General features: G+C 34.7%; 1 protein-coding gene across 2 annotated transcripts in view; it reads left to right on the top strand.

Annotated features, from left to right (window-relative positions):
• Window positions 1-439: 439 nt before the first annotated feature.
• LOC145252569 (dynamin-binding protein-like) overlaps window positions 440-17,044 on the top strand; it is a 666,835-nt gene continuing 650,230 nt past the window's right edge. For both annotated transcript variants that reach the window (XM_080112187.1, XM_080112186.1), the window contains exon 1: window positions 440-545. The gene's annotated coding sequence lies outside the window, so the exon portion shown is untranslated. The remainder of the gene's footprint in view (window positions 546-17,044) is intronic.

The raw sequence follows: 17,044 nt of genomic DNA, 5'->3' as shown, positions 1-17,044 counted from the left end.
GACTGGATCTCGTACAAGGCCAAGGCAACCGCCTTTTTTATTTTCTAGGCAGTGCTCAACATTTAAGAAATTACTTCTTAAAGGTGCAAAATAATTATAAATGATCAATTATATATATATATGTATATATATATATATATATATATATATATATATATATATATATATAATGAACTGCTCACAAAATTGTAAATTCAGTAAAATGAATTAAGGAGGAATTTTGTAAATATTAATACTTTCGTTACTTTAAATATCACTTTGCCTAAAAAAAAAAAAAATTTTTATTTTTTTTATTTTTTTAGCGTTTTTTATGGTGACACGCTAATTTGATTAGTGCAAACGGAATCCAGGTATGTTGGTCGCTTTTGCAGCCAGCCTTTCCCCTTCGCTGCTAAACCCAACTTGGAATGAGGAATTTCTCTCTCAGATTGGCACAGCACCAAAATCCAACCGAGCGAGAGTTACCTCCCTTAGTTATAGTGATGGCGACCCAAACGCACGTCTATGTGGATGGCTTATATTCTTGCTGAATCTGTACTGCAGACGTGAGTAGAACGCTTCCTTTTATGATTAGTGAACCCGTCTGTGCACGGCCCCCTTTGTGGGGGCCCCTTTTTCAGGAGATGCGGGACTTATCAGCTTGGTCACATGCCCCAAAAGCGAGCAGGTTCTCCAAGCCGTCAGTGTTATTTTTATGTGTTGTTTGTTCTAATGGACACAGAGCGTCGATGTTGAAGAAGTAGTAATAATACCTACATACACGCATCGACTATGTGTTATGTAGATATCATTTTCGGTAACGATGGAATTCAGTGATATATATATATATATATATATATATATATATATATATAGAGAGAGAGAGAGAGAGAGAGAGAGAGAGAGAGATACGAGGAGAAATGCCCCTCTTGTATATATGACTAGAGGTTGGGTTAATATTTGTTTCTGCAGGAAGAAGAGCATCCTTCTTATTTAATAGTTCCCACTTCCCAAACCACATTTCTCTATTGTTAAAATAATATTAATATCCCCCAAAATAAAAACAAATACAATCTACCAAAAAAGAAAAAAAAAAGAAAAAAAGCCATTTGTTATTTTTATATAAATAAAAGAAATGTTTAATTTTCTTAATTGCAATGCACAGTTTTAATATTCCATTTTGTTGCTTTTTAAAACAAACCAAGTGAGAAAAAGTCTTTCTGAAGAAGAAAACATTTGTGATGTTTTGTTATGACGACGTGTGTCCCCCCCCCCTTTAAAATTGACTTGCTTCCTTTTTTCAGGTGTCTTGGGACAATAATTGGCACTCATTTTCATGTCTGTTTATAATAACGTCTCTTTATTAGAATTTTTTTAAGTTTGGGGGGGGGGGGATACCCGAGCTTTTTGTTTGTTTTAAATCTGTGTGAACAAAAAGTTAATATTTTGTATATCTCTATTTTAATGATGGAACAGTTTCGTTGTGTGCGCGCGGTTTTCTCGCGACTACGTGACTTATACATTGAATTATTTTATTTATTTATTTTTTTTTTGTTTTTACTTATTTGGGATGTACCTGTGCAGTTTACGGATCGTGCTGAAATAATAACGGGTACTTATGCACTTATGTTACTGTACTGAAATGATAACGTTATTATTTAGAAAGCCATTCATAACATAGGGATGGGGGGGTCTTTGTTAACTATAACTAGTCTGTACTTTCACCTAACAATTTAACAAACAAAAGCTAGCGTAAATATTGAAGTTAACTTGAAAATAATATTTAAAAAGTAGTACGGTTCGTAAACTGCACAAATTGAAATAAAAGTAAACCAATAAAAAGTTTAAAAAAAAAAAATCTGTTAAAAACTGGTTTCATCACGAAATAAAATCTAGTAGAATTTTTATTTTTATTTTCTAGGATGGTAACAGCAAAAACTAGAAGTGCTGCTGCGCGTGCGACAGTAGTATAGTAGATACGATGTTACTTGTAATATAGTAAATTATTTTTCTTCAAGCCTTTGCAATATGTCCCCCACCTGGGCAACGCCGGGTAAAACTAGTATACTTCCTTATTCTTAATTGTCTTAATTTATTGCTGCAAGTACGTAAAACTGAAACCTTATGCGAAAAATCACTAATTGTAATTACATTAGCAAATATAAAAAAAAAAAACAAACAAACAGAAAACACTACTTTTTAAGTAGAAAGATAGAGAGATAAAAAAAAACTACCTGTTTCCCACGAGGACAAAAAAAAAAAAAAATACATAAGGTTGCTTCCTAACACAGGAAAATCCAGTTCTCCGCGAAAAGGGGCACACTCTAGATAAAAAAACAAAAATAGGGTATTTTGCAGTATAGACAATAAAGACAACAAAAGTGTACTGCAAAATGCCCCCCCAAATACCCATACCTCTTCCATGAATATGAGTCTCAGACAATACACTGAAACGAGGTGGTAATACACGGGATTGGAAAGATACCCCCCTCCTTTCTTGAGACGGAACATATATTACAGTCTAGATTATGTTGCAAAAAAAAAAAAAAAAAAAAAAACGAAACAAATTCGGCACAAGGTCCTCAAAACATTGAACATAGTAAGGGGAGAGTCGCCGAGTCGATTGTTGTCTTCTGTTTATCCTTCTCTTAGCTACTTGATAAATTCTGATCGATTTCCTTATGGGCCTCTACTACACTTTGATCCTAGCTTGAAATCCGCGTGAAAATGTAATTTTGGGTACTTGTGCAGTTTACGGACCGGGCTGAAATAATAACGTTATTTAGAAAGCCAGACATTCTTAACATAGACTTTGTTTATTAAACTATTCTGTACTTCACAATTTAATGAAGAAAAAAAAACCCGTAAAAATTAAATTTAATTTGAAAATCTTATTTATGGAAGAAAAAAACACTGTTCATAAACTGCACAGACCGTAATTTGAATGATAGAAAATTTGAAGTTGAAGGGCGCAAGGGCGGTGTCTCTTCCCCACTCCCTCTTTTGGTGGCTATTTACTTAACGTCTTTTTAAAAAAAATTTATTTATTTATTTATTTTTTATTAGTTTCCACCTAAACAATCACCTTTGTGAAGAGGTTTTCGGATATGCTGAAAACAAATACTGTATTTAAATTTACCGCAAACAATTAGTTTTCCGGATATTGTACAATGTAATTTCTTATGTTATCAGTGGTGGCCATTTCCGTGCACGCATATTTTTGACGCCAGTCGTCATTTTAAAGGTGATTATTAAGGTGGAAAGTAAGTAAAAAATTTACCCCCCCCTTTTTTTTAAAAAAAATCTGTTGTCTTATCAATTTGTTCAAATTGCGGATGGGGCATCCTACCAGTTGCAAAACATTCACCTATCTTAGATATTCCAATTGAGAGATCTTTTTAAGATTCTGACCGCCCCTTTAAGTGCAATTGTTTCTGTAGTGGGTTCTGTGACTACCAACAAGTTAACAATTTATCTGAGGAGAGATTATTTGGCCTCTTCATTTTTTTTTTCTTCTCCATAATCATAATAACGAAAATTTTATTTTTAAAAATTAAGTTCATTTCATACTTTCTGTTTCTCTTTCGAAATTTCACATTTCTTGTGTCCATCATATTGTTAGCTAAAATATCAATTCTGGTTTTTACATGAAGGTGACAAGAATAGCTTATTCGGCTCTACAGGGGCGCTTTCGTAATTGAACGTTTTCATTTAGTTCTGGAAGCACAGAATGAACCATGATACTTGACTTTCGCCGATCTATGTTCACTTACTGGTTGTCCAACCTGCAAAGGATGTTTATTCCGAAAGCCGTTCTTAACATGGGGAGGCTGAAAATAAGAAAATGCCTTTCGGAATAAACACTCCCCCCAACCTCATGTTAAGAACGGGTTTCAGAATAAGCACTTCCCCCAACCTCCCTATGTTAAGAACGGCTTTCGGAATAAACACCATTTACAAATTGGACAATCAGTGCATATTGACCTTTTCGCCTTTTAAAATTTAAGCCTGTAGAGGTCCCCAGATGCCGGAAAACTCTTTAGCTTCTCTTCTAGAACTGCTTACCCTTTGGAATTCCTTCCCTGCTTCCTGCTCTCTCGATTGTACCAACATGCAAAAAATTTAAATGTAATGTGAACAAACATCATGAATGCTATATAAATCTGGTTTCTAATTCGCATCTTAGTGGCAATGTGCTTGGTTCGTGGCGACTATAAGTAACATATAAATTACTAGTAATCGTGTAGTTTCTCGGCCCATTTAATTTTATCAGAAATACGATATTATGTAGTGTGTGTAAAATACTTTACGGTACTTATGCAGAATACGGACCGTGCTGAAAGAAACCCATTCTTAACATCTTGGGGTAGGTGGGGGCTTTTTCCTTTGCTTTTATTTTTGTAACTATTCTGTACTTTCAACTAACAATTGAATAAACACCAGATATCGTAAAAATTAAATTTAAGTTGAAAATCTTATTTTAAAAAGAATTAATAATAATAATAATAAGAAGAAGAACTGGGAGTTTGACGAGACTTATGGCCGCTGCCAACGAGAAATCAATGGTGAGAGGCTGTTGCGATAACGCAAATTTATTTGCAAATGTTATTGAAGGAGGTGGAGAGTGCTGGAAATCTGGGGAGACTTGTTGTCACTCGGCTTCCAGGGAACACCACAGGTTTTCAATGGGAGATCTTTCATTACCTGTGCGACAGCTCCTTGTGAGTTAATATTCTACATAACATTCTTCGTCTTAACAAATCCCCGTTCCAATTTTTTAGATCAACTAGTTTACAGAATATCCGTGACATGCCAGAGTGTCGGCTAATTTAAAAAGTGCTTTTTTTTTTTTTTTTTTTTTTTTTTTTTTTTTTACCCCTATTTCATATGTAATAATACTAAATTGATTTCAATATCCAGCATGTCATAATCTTAAAAAAATGAAATAAAAATTTCAGCTACCGCACATCTTCTTTACGACATAATTAAATGAGTCGGGAAACAACACATTTACCAAATTGCTATTATTCTGAATAAATTTTGTCCTCATTATTTTCTTAAAATTCAATTTATTTTCGAATTTAATTTTGGACGCACAAACAAGCCGGTCAGTTTAATCTTATTGGATTAAACACAATGGTTTGTATATTTATTTGGTGACCATACGAAATCCGAAAGTGATTTTGAAGCCTTTAAACTGTCGATTTAGAAACACATTTCTCGCTTAAATTAAATTGTAGGAATCCCTAGTTACTTAACTCCTCACAAGAGCAAAGTTAGAGATGAGGTTTTTAACGTGCTGGATATCCAGTTAGTTCACCCAAAAGGAATATTTGAGACGCGGGGGGGGGGGGGGGGGCAAATAAAAAAAAAATTGCCTCGGTCTTGGAGGAGTTCTCTTTTCAAATGAGGACGAAATGCTGGCAATCTACTTTAAGTTTTTAAAAAGTAGCAGTTAAGAAGCAGAAGCAAGCACTGTGTCTTGCATATCGCACGATACGCAAAAAGTAAAACAATTTTCACGCATCCCTAATTCGCTTCTTCTCCGTTCATTCGGAGATTCTTAATTTTTGCATACATGATAATAGTACCCCCCCCCGCCCGATTTATTTGCCTCCCAACGGGGTCAATGCGAGATCGAATGCCTGTTTTTAATGTGAAAAACTCTCTCCTCCTCCATCACGTAACATTTCTGAATATTGGAAACAAAGATACCTGCAGTCCTTCTGCACGTCCCCGACGGCAATGTGAACGCCTCGTGCGAGAGACGAGCAATTCCGCTCATTCCCCTCTGAAAGGAGGCGGTAATGCCTTGCCTAGGTGAATCGCCTTTTCAGACCAAACAAACGCTACACTTTGAATCAAGGATAAAATGAGGGGAGGAGGGCCGAGGGGTTTATCAGGTAAAATTGTCATCAGGACTCCCCCCCTCCCCATGCAGGCACGGTTTCCTGCATTTTTTTTTTTGTTGTTCGAGATTGGCGCAAGCGCGCTCTGCGCTATATATTAAAATTGAATATTTGATGTTATGAATGTGTTTCACCTGAAAAAAATTGCTTTTCATATTGTTCCTAGTTACTTGCCTCCCATGAGGGGTGAGTTAGACACGAGGTCGGTTTTTAATATGGGGAAAATCAAGCTCCCTATAAAGGGCACTCTGACAGCACTCTGGATAGGAACAAAAATAAAAATTGTCTCAGTCATGAAGGATTTCTCATCCACTGGCCGAGGACAGAAAAGGTGAAGTGTAGTATCAGAACAGCTTTTCACATTGTGACATCGAAGTTAGTGTTGAAACTAAAGGACTTTTCGTTTTCTTCCTGGAGAAGACACACACATTAAAAACATGCCCTTCATTTTAATTCTGACGTTACGTTAACAGTTCGATGTCGAAACACGAAAATAATCTCAAAATACTAAATATGCTTCATCACTTCTGCAGTTTAACAGTCACGAGAGAATTTAGAAAGCCATTCTTAACATTGGCAGGGTTTTTTAATAACTCTTACGTTGCGTGGACGGAATCTTCCTAAAATGAAAACAATTTGCTTGTAGCTGTTAAACTGCACTAGTGTCTATTTTTTTATTTTTTTTAGTCAAAACAAACGAAAAAAATAATTTTTTAGCAGAAAAAAAGAAAACTATGCACGCTTGTAGATTTTTAAAAACTGTTTTTTGTTTGTTTTGTTTTTAAGTCCAGTTATTAGTTAAGAGTATTTAATTATTGTTTAAATTCATTCAATTTTTCTAAGTGTTTGTGGAAAAAACCAAAAAAAAAAAAAAAAAACCTCAGACGTCATTTCATTCTAAGCCACATTAACGTCTAAATTGTCACCCTAACACAAAACAGATTGTCAATTTAAAAATCTCGCGCTTCTTCCGCAAATATTGTCGAGTGTGACACAGTTTGTCAATTTGCGGAATGTAGACACGTGCCTGCCACTTCGCTTGTCTTCTTTTTCACATCTTTTCTCAAATGTCTTTGTCTTCTTTTTAAACAAAACAAGTTACCTCTGTATTGATAAATGTATGTCTGTGTTTCTCGCCGCTGCGTGACTTACACATTTTTTTTAAAAATCATTAATCGATTATTTATTGAAATTAAAAAGAAAGCAGCATTATGAAATGTAAAAAAAAAAAAAAAAAAAAATCCTATTTATAAATTCATTTACGAAATCAACTTTATCACAGTGCATTTCCATTTCTTCGCAAACAAATCAGGCATTTTAATCTGTAAATACTTAAATAAATAAATAAAAAAAATAAAAATAAATGACTTCAAATTTGAAAGCATTTACACTGCTGAAGAGAAAGTAATTTATTTTAAATTGACTTTCAAATTCTTACCAAACCCTAAATAAAAACACGGTAAGATGATGTGACAAAAGGGTCGGAAAGTGAGATTTGCAGAGCCAGCACCAGCACCGCAGGAAGGAAGAGCAGTCTAGCTTGCAAAAAATATCTGGGCAGTCCCGTCGGCATTCCTCGGTGCCCTAGCCGATTAGTAATAAACTAACCCCTTCTCAAAGGGTGAAGGCAAAGCCTGGAAGAGTGGACCGCCTAGAATTGCACAAAAACCATACCTCAGTCAACAGGGAGCAAACCATTTCAACAATGTTCTAGACGCTCTTGGCTTTGATGCTAAAAAAAAGGTACTCCTTGGGCGTTGAGTTCCATGGCGACCAGCAGAAAAAATTAATAGTCGCTCCCTTAGTCCCCCACCCCACCCCGCACGTAACATATTTTATTTACTGACGATTATTTGTCACTTTTACAAACATTTATTTATTTTGAAAAAAAGCTTTACTCTTTATGAATATTAAAAGAAAAATGGGTAAAACTATACAAACACCGTGACAGCGAATTAACCCTAACCCTAAACCTAACCCTAACCCTAACCCCTAACCCTAACCCTAACCCTAACCCTAAACCTAACCCTAACCCTAACCCTAAACCTAACCCTAAACCTAACCCTAAACCCTAACCCTAACCCTAATCCTAACCCTAACGCTGTCACGGTGTTTGTATAATAATACCGAAAAATGTTACTAAACATTTACTAATAATTTCTCACTTTTACAAACATTTGATTTTAAATTTCTTTTTAAATGACTTTTATCGACTTTTTTTTAAATAGTATTTGCGGATGGGTATGTTGACAACAAATATCAGTTAAATTTTGTAAATATCCCCCCCCCCAATGGTGTTTATTCCAAAATCCGTTGTCAACATGGAGAGGTTGAGGGTGTTTATTCTGAAAGCCGTTCTTAACATTTGTGGAGGTGTACCTAATGTAAAAATAAATAAATAAAAATAACTAAATCATTTACTGGTAATTTCTCACCTTTACAAATATTTTTAATTTACATGCGCGGATGAACAAATTGTTGAATAGTGCGAAAACAAAACATTTTTGTAATAATCTTCGGGTTTGCAAAATTTAACTGATATTTGTTGTCAGCATACCCATCCGCAATTACTATTAAAAAAAAAAAAGTCGATAAAAGTCGTCATTTAAAAAGAAATTTAAAAACAAATGTTTGTAAAAATGAGAAATTATTAATAAATGTTTAGCAACTTTTTTCTTTTAATATTCATAAAAAGTAAAACTTTTTTTCAAAATAAATAAATGTTTGTAAAAGTGACAAATAATCGTTTAGTTACAGCGGCAACATCAGTAAATAAAAAATGTTACGTGCGCGTGCGTCAGGCTTGACTAGGGCAGGGGGACTAAGGAAACGACTATTATTTTTTTCTGCTGGTCGCCATGTAACTCAACGCCCAAGGAGTACAAAAAAAAAAAAAGAAGCATTACCCGAAATAGCAATTATTTCTAGTTTCATAACAATTTGGTTCAATTGATTTAATGACAAAACGATATCATATAATTATTACAAATGGAAATGAAATTAATATTGAATTTTCAAAACAAAAGAAAAAAAAACGAAAGTAAAGATTCCCGAGCAACACCGTAGAGCTAAAGCGTGTTGTTCATGACGACCCAAACGCAACCTGTCTGTAATTGCTCTCCTTGCATCATTTAACAGTGTGTGTATTTGTTCTAATTATATTTTCTATAAATGATTTGTCATTTTTATGTATTTATTTCACTTTGTCGCAAGAAAGCAAAATCCTCGTAAAATTAACGGCAATGTTATGATTATAACTTGTTAGGTGGTTCTAAGACGAATCCGTCCCTTAATTGTTTGAAAAAGAAAACAAACAAGCAAACAACCGGTTTTAACAGGTGCGTTCAGATGGCTATATAAGTTAAACGTAATTTTGCCTATAACTTTTTTACCTGTCTTTTACCAAAAGGAATCCGGTTTACAAATGTCTTTTTGGAATTTGAAACGTTAAATTACAATAAACTCAAAGAAAATTAAACAGTTTGATGAGGGGGGGGGGTACCTGCTGCCCATAGTACAAATTTCTGACAATGCACACTCCCTTATATATTTTTTCTTTTCGTCTTTTTCAATTTTTTTTCTTAACGGATTATTATCGATTGGACACTAATCTACCGGATTATTCCCCCCCCCCCCCAATGTAAAAAAAAATTCAATATTTAAAGATTTTTATGAGGTGCTCAGTTTCTAATACTACGTTCTAGTAAATCGATCCCCCATAACGGAACCAGTCGACGTTTGAAGACCAATTGCTATAAAAAAAAAAAAAATGGCCAAATTCAATAAATTTGCTTATAAAAGGCCAATCTGGCAATCCTGAAAAGGTCAAAGTTCGCAATTTTTCTCCCTTCTGTTTTTTCTTTTCTTTCTTTTTATACCAGTTTGGCATCCAAACGTCGACTGGTTCCAATATGGGGGATCGATTTGCTAGAACGTTGTATTAGAAACTGAGCAGAGCACCCCATAAAAATATTTGAATATTGAATTTTTTTCTTGTGGAGGGGGGGGGGATAATCTGGTAAATTAGTATTCAATCAATAATAATCCGTAGAAAAAAAGACTCCCTCCCTCCCTCTCTCTCTCTCTCTCTCTCTCTATATATATATATATATATATATATATACGCACACACACACACACACACAAAAGGGAGTGTGCACTGTACAGGTTCACTTTTTTACTAAGAAGAGAAATTTGTGTATGTAATTGATAGTAATACTCCCCTATCCCAATTATATATAAATAAAACAATTTAGAGTGGCGAAGAAGTCTTTGAAAAGTATGAACAAGTCCCTGTTTCTTCCTCTTCCCCCACAAGGATAAAGTTAGATACAAGGTCGGGTTTTCATGTTGAGGAAAAATTCAGCAGCCTCTCTGAAAAGAAGCACTTTTAATTTGAGACTAAATAAATATTGCTTCACTCAAGCAGGATAATTTTACAAATTAGGCACAAAGCCACCAGAAGTATGAACAGTTGAGAGATAGAGAGAGAGGCGGGGAATCGATATTCGTTACTACATAGCCTTCGGTCCGAGATCAAATCATAGTATCTGTTCTGATGGATCTTACGATATCATTCTTTTAGGTATTACTTTCTCCTTTTACAGGGGTGCGTTTATGGCCAATTGTACGAGGCGACCTTACTGAGGAATATCAATGGACCCGATTATGGTTAATGTTTTGCACCAGATTAAGGTGATCTGGATTCCCAGGAGAAACCTTGTAGTGGCTAACTGGTTAACGACACGGACTGTAAACCTGGGTGTGCTCTCTTTTTTTTTTTTTCTCGTGTCTGCCCTTTTTGTCTTGTTAGTTTTACTTATGTGACTTACGAGTCTAATATTTCAACTGACCCAACAAAAAGGGAAAACAAGCAATAAGTTAAATGATTCATATTAAAACGGTATAAAAGCCAAGTACGTCCAAGGATGGAGTACTGCTGCCACATCTGGGCTGGAGTTGCTAAAACAGCCTATCCTGCCTTGACAGAGTACAAAATAGACTTTGTGGCATAGTGGGGGATGCCCTTTTCTCTTCCCTGCAACCTGTCTCCCATAGACGAGACGTTGCGAGCCTGTCTTTGTTTTATCATTATTTCCATGGCAAGTGCTCGTCCGAGTTCCAATCTCTGGTCCCTCCTCGCCAATCTTTCACGAAAAACACCTGTCTAGCTGAAACCACTGTCAGTAATTTTCCCCACTCTTTATCTGTGCCTAAATCAAAACGTAGATTCCATGAACAAAGCTTCTTTCTTAGAAGTGCACGCCTGTGGAACTCTCTTCCGTTTGCCTGTTTCCCACCTGACTACAACTTGGATGTCTTCAAATCCAACATAAACAAATTCCTGATGAACCGCCCCCTTAAGTAAGACACTTTATCAAATCTCCAATACTAACGATTACTATGATACTATCCCATTGATTACTGTACACGTAATAACCCTTATCCCCGAGTGGCTTCTGGGCCTTGATAAGCGGTAACCTCCATGTAAAAAAAAAACAAAACAAAAAAAACGAAAGACTAAAAGAGCGAAGAACAAATTAATAAAAATAAACATATAAGATTAATTGTTTTAATGAATTTGATGAACGTTGTGCTGTGTTGAATTGATAGGATAACAAAACAACTTATTTCAAAACAAACAACTGTTATCTGCTGATGCATTCCACTTCTGTGTTACCATTGATGCATGGTCTGGTTCTCTCGACAACTAGGTTGAAGATTTTTCTTCGGCAACACTGTCTACGCCATTGTTGAGATCGGTTGTTCCCTGTTAACTGAGGTATGTCTTTGGTCCTGTCAGTTCTAGAAGATCCACTTTTCCAGGCGTTACCTCCTGCATTCGAAAAAGGGTTAGTTTATTGCTGATCGCCTGAGGCTGTCCCTTCTGGAGAATGAGAACGGGGGGGGGGGCTACTCGGGCTACTCGGGCATTGTTGCAGGCCAGAGCATTCGTCCTCTGGATGCCGGCTCTTCAAATCACACTTTCCAACCCTTGTGTCACATCATTTAATGATGGGAGAGAGATAAATATCTGGGTTATATAACACTTCCGTGTTTCTTATGGACGTGTGTCCTGGTTCTCCAACAGCTAGAATCTTTTTGATATTTTTAATACAGCAATAAATCATACAAAAGCGAAAAACATTAAAAAAAAAAAAACAAGAGGTGGCCACATTTCTGTAAATATAAATTTTAAGCTCAGATACCACCAGAATCTGTTACAATATTATGTTTTATGTAAAACTAGCAGGCCGCCCGGCATTGCCTGGTCATAAAATATGCTTAAATATGATATTTTAATTCATGCATATTCCGTATTTATTACCATAGAGGCAATTCTCTATCAGTCATTATAATGTACCTAATGTATAGTAGTGGTTTGGAAAGTAAGAAACTAAATATGGCTTGGGTGCTATCAGCTGGAATCGAAACCAAAACATATAGATCTTCAGCATTATTTGTTACTCTCTGAGCCACGGTCATATGTATGTAAAAACTTAAAAAAAAAAACAAAAAAAATTTATGCAAGGTATAAATGTATATTTGTGCAAGCATAGAAATAACATGTTTAGTCAACTTATGCCTGCTAAGCTCGAAGTTTTTTTTTCAATCTTGATCCCTTAGCAGCCATTTTTACTGGCTAAAAACCAAATCAAGTTTGTTCTACAGGTCCAAATCCCCTATATGTTAAGTTTCAGGTCTGTAGACCAAAATTTAACAGGAGTTTGGTAGAGACCATTTCTCAGATAGACAAGGTTATATATATATATATATATATATATATATATATATATATATATATATATTTCACATAATGATCACTTCAAGCATCATTTATTTTGTTCGTCCCATGGTACTTACCTGGGAGAACACTATATAATCCATGACTGAATATTATCCAGCTTTTTTCTTTTTTATCTGCTCAATAATCCCCTTTTTATTCTTCCCACTTAGAAACTGATTTGTTTGTTTTCGGCCCTTGAAACAACACAGAAAATTGTGATCAGCTCATACTTTAATAGTTTTTTGGGGAGGGTCTTATTAACCACCACATTTAACATTTTATTTTTCATCAATATGTTGTTTTTTAGCCCCCCACCCCCCACCCCAAAATACATGATGAATTTGTAACTTTCTTTTCATAAAAAAATAGTTAAACAATGTAGGATAATGTTAAGTTTTACCTATAGCGCAAATGTGGTAGTTTTGATGACTGGAATTAGATTAGAAAAAATCATGGAAAGTGCTCGTCTGAGCTCCAATCTATGGTCCCCTCCTTGCCAAACTTTCACAAAAAACACTTGTTTAGCTGAAACCACTATCAATAATTTCCCCCACTCTTTATCTGTGCCTAAACCTAAACACAGATTCCATGAACAATACTTCTTTCTTAGAACTGCACACCCATGGAACTCTTTTCCGTCTCCCTGCTTTCCAACTGACTACAATATTATCGTTTTCAAATCGAATGTGATCAAGTTCTTGATGAGCCGTTCCCCTTAAGTAATCCAATTTACCAAATTTCCACTACTAACGATTATGGTATCATCCCATTGGCTCTCGTACATTCATTATCCTCTAGTGGCCCATGGACTTTGATAATTAGTGACTTCTTTGTAAAAAGGAAAAAAAAAAAAAAAAAAAAAAATCACTTCAATCATTTGATTTAATTCTTCTTCGTGTTTGGAAACAATTATTTTTGGATTGATACAAACATTTCTTTTTTTTTTTTTTTTGCTGTGACTAATAAGTCATCATTATCAAGGTCAAAAGCCATTTGAGGATAAGGATTGATAAGACGGGTAGATGGAGTGCTTATTAGCCTTGGTAGGAAATCCCCTTGTGATGATGTCTCGATAAAAGCACTAGTCCTAATCATATGACTAGTTTAGTGTCAGGAAGGGCATCCAGCCTATAAATTTTTTTACCTTAACTAAAAAAATGACTGCCAAAGAAAATATGTTGCATTTTAAGATATGCACTTTGAATAATGACCTGGCCAGAGATTAGTTAGTTTGGAAGTAAATTTCAATTAGCTGTCCACCATATGCCATGGATGTTAAACTGATGATGATGATGAGCTGTAATGATAAGTAACATAACCCAACTAAGGAAACGACTTTCAAAGAAAACCACATTTCAAACTGGATCATCAGATCATTATTTAAACTATGTAACTTTTTCAGCTATCAGGTTTGTTATTGCAGATATCGATGATCATGGCTCTCCAGTCCTCTCTGCTTTCAGTTTTTCTGATTAGATCTATAGTCGTGTTATCAGTGACCCTGTTGAGATTGTCAGTGAACTTTGTTTGTTGTCTTCCTCTGCTCTTTCATCCGGCGATATTTTTTTCCCCCTAATATCTAAATTTTTTTCTAAGCCGTCTGCCCCATTAAATGGCCGAAGAACTTTAACTGTCTGGCGTGGACGGTGTTGAGTCGTAATCTGCTGTACTCTGCCTTACGCACGACTTCTTTATTCGTCTTCCTTTATGTCCATGAGATTTGTAGAATTCTCCTTAAAAATCATATCTCCGCTGCTTCTAAACGACTTTCAGCCGCCTTCGTTACTGTCCAACTTTCGCAATCGTAAAGGAGAATTGATCATATGTAAATATATAGTTTAAATAATGATCTGACAGGCCAGTTTGAAAGTCAATTTCTAGAAGCCATCCAACACATGCTAACATCATTTTTTTTCATTACTTTTTTTTCCCCCATCTAAAGAAGGTATATTACCACTTGGAATATAAGGGGATACTATTTGGGATTATGTCTAACGAGATTTTGGAGAGTTAAGCAACAAGATGTTTTTTAACATTATATTTAAACTTCTGTAGATTAGTATAATCAGGAATGCAGGAAACAGGGAGGAAATTTCAAAATCTAGCAGTCTGGGGAAGAAACTGTTAGATTAGAAGACTTTCTGGCATCTAGAGACCTCAACGCAGAAGGAGTGGAATTTTGTTGCTAGATAGGTTTGTCATGAGTATGTACGTGGAGAGGGTACAAGTACTACGAGTTCATCAAAGCACATTCCATTTAAAATACTTGTGAAACAGACAGAGGTATACAACATTGATGATGGGACAGAGGTTGGAGCTAGGCTGATAGTGTGGAACCTATTAGGTTTGAGGCTTTTTTTTTTTTTTTTACTCTATTTGAGAGGAAGCATGTAAAACAGAAGTAAAATCGATTATAATAATGAAGAATTTTTTATTTTTTATTATCGCTTTTCATTTACGAAAATAAAAAGAAGGGGGACATATTTCTATAAGTACATTATCAAATTCTAAAAAGAGAAGAAACGTTTTCTAAAACAGTTAATAAGATCGATCTGTTAAATTTAGAAATTTTAAAATGTATACCAAATTTTTCTAGGAAACACGTTCATCTGACCTTCTGGATAGGATACGTTGTTGTTAGGGAATTGATTGAACTCTAGCAAAACTTGTGGCTGTGAATCAGAGCTCTATTCGGAACAATTTGATTTGTACAATAATACATTTGATAATAGACTGCAAGGAGGTCATGCTGATCTATTTGGATCCGTTCAAAGCTTTATTTTAAAGTGTTTAACAAATCTTTTTTAATTTGTATTTCGATTCTTGAGACTACTGTTCTCATCGTAAGCGTTATTTTCACAGCTTTCAAACCTTCTTTAAGCGGATATGTCTAGCTCTGGAATCTTTCTGTCAAACTCTGGAATCTTTCTCTCAAATTTTGGAATCTTTCTGTCAAATTTTGGAATCTTTCTGTAAAACTCTGGAATCTTTCTCTCAAATTTTGAAATCTTTCTCTCAAATTTTGAAATCTTTCTCTCAAACTCTGGAATCTTTCTGTGAAACTCTGGAATCTTTCTATCAAACTCTGGAATCTTTCTATCAAACTCTGGAATCTTTCTATCAAACTCTGGAATCTTTCTAATCAAATTCGGTCATCTACACAGAATTTTGAACAGAACCTCTTATTTAATCCACAAGGGTACCATGCTCTTATTTGGTCAGCTATAACTGGGTAGAAGTTCGAAGTAATTCGCAATTGTATTTTGAGTGTTCCCCGCATTGAGAATTGAACTTTCAACCTCCAAAAGAGTGTAACTTACAATTGAATTTCACAAAGTACTTTATCCACTACGCCCAGATCCTTATGAACTATCCAAAATAATTAGAATAACACGAATTATCAATCCTCATCTCAAAAATTCAGAAACATAATATTAGATTTGTTTTGTTAGAATACTTTCAGTTTATAAGCTTATCTAATTCAATTTTAATTGAGCTTTGAAAAAGAATAGACTGCCTGCAGAAATTAATTATTAGTAAGCTCATTATACAGTTAATTATTTATAGATCTTAGATTAAACAGATATTTTTCAAGCACTGAAATGTTCAGTGATTTGGATTATTTAGCGACCATAAACATTTATATCTCTTCATACGGAAGTGGTTGGGTCACGTGATAATCAATCAGCTTCCAGGGCGTATTAATTTCAACCTACTTTTAAACGAGTATTTCCAGCTCCTTTAGAAATTGCAGACGACAGTCAGAGAGCTTTCTAGTATTAATGAAGAAAGAGGTTCTCTCTCCTGCCTCCGTCACTGATGCTAAATAAAGTTTTTTTTTTGTTTTAATTTTGTTTTTATTAAAGATATATTACTCCAAGAAAACTTTCAGCAGACAACCAAACTTCCTTCATTAGTTCCTTCCTCCTTCTATTCCTTCTTCACTTTTTAAACTTCCGGCAACATACACCCAATGCTATAGTTCCCTCGAATAAATAATTGTTGTTTTTAAAAGGACGTTCTTCTGACGACCGTTTTGTTACAAAAATAATATAGTAGTTTGAGGCATCAAGAGCCAACATAAAAAAAAAAAAAAAAGATAAAGGGATGAAAAAATAAACAAATATACAACCAGGGATTGTTAAAAGACAAAATAGGTTACTATTTTATTTATTTATTTTTGTTTTTAACTTATTTTAAAGCGTTTTTGTTTGTTTGTTTGTTTGTTTGTTTGTTAATACACAATTAATGTCAACTCTTAAGTTTGAATTAGTTTAATTTAGAATAAATTGTTAATGGTGGGGAGTCAGATAAAAAGAATTTGATTTACTGCAAAAATTTGCTGACTGAAAAATTTACTGTTTTCAAC

This window comes from Euprymna scolopes, chromosome 29 (genome assembly GCF_053919585.1).
Source record: "Euprymna scolopes isolate OS-2025 chromosome 29, ASM5391958v1, whole genome shotgun sequence".
In the NCBI taxonomy this organism is placed as follows: Eukaryota; Metazoa; Mollusca; class Cephalopoda; order Sepiida; family Sepiolidae; genus Euprymna; species Euprymna scolopes.
This window is presented reverse-complemented; position numbering and strand designations above follow the sequence as displayed.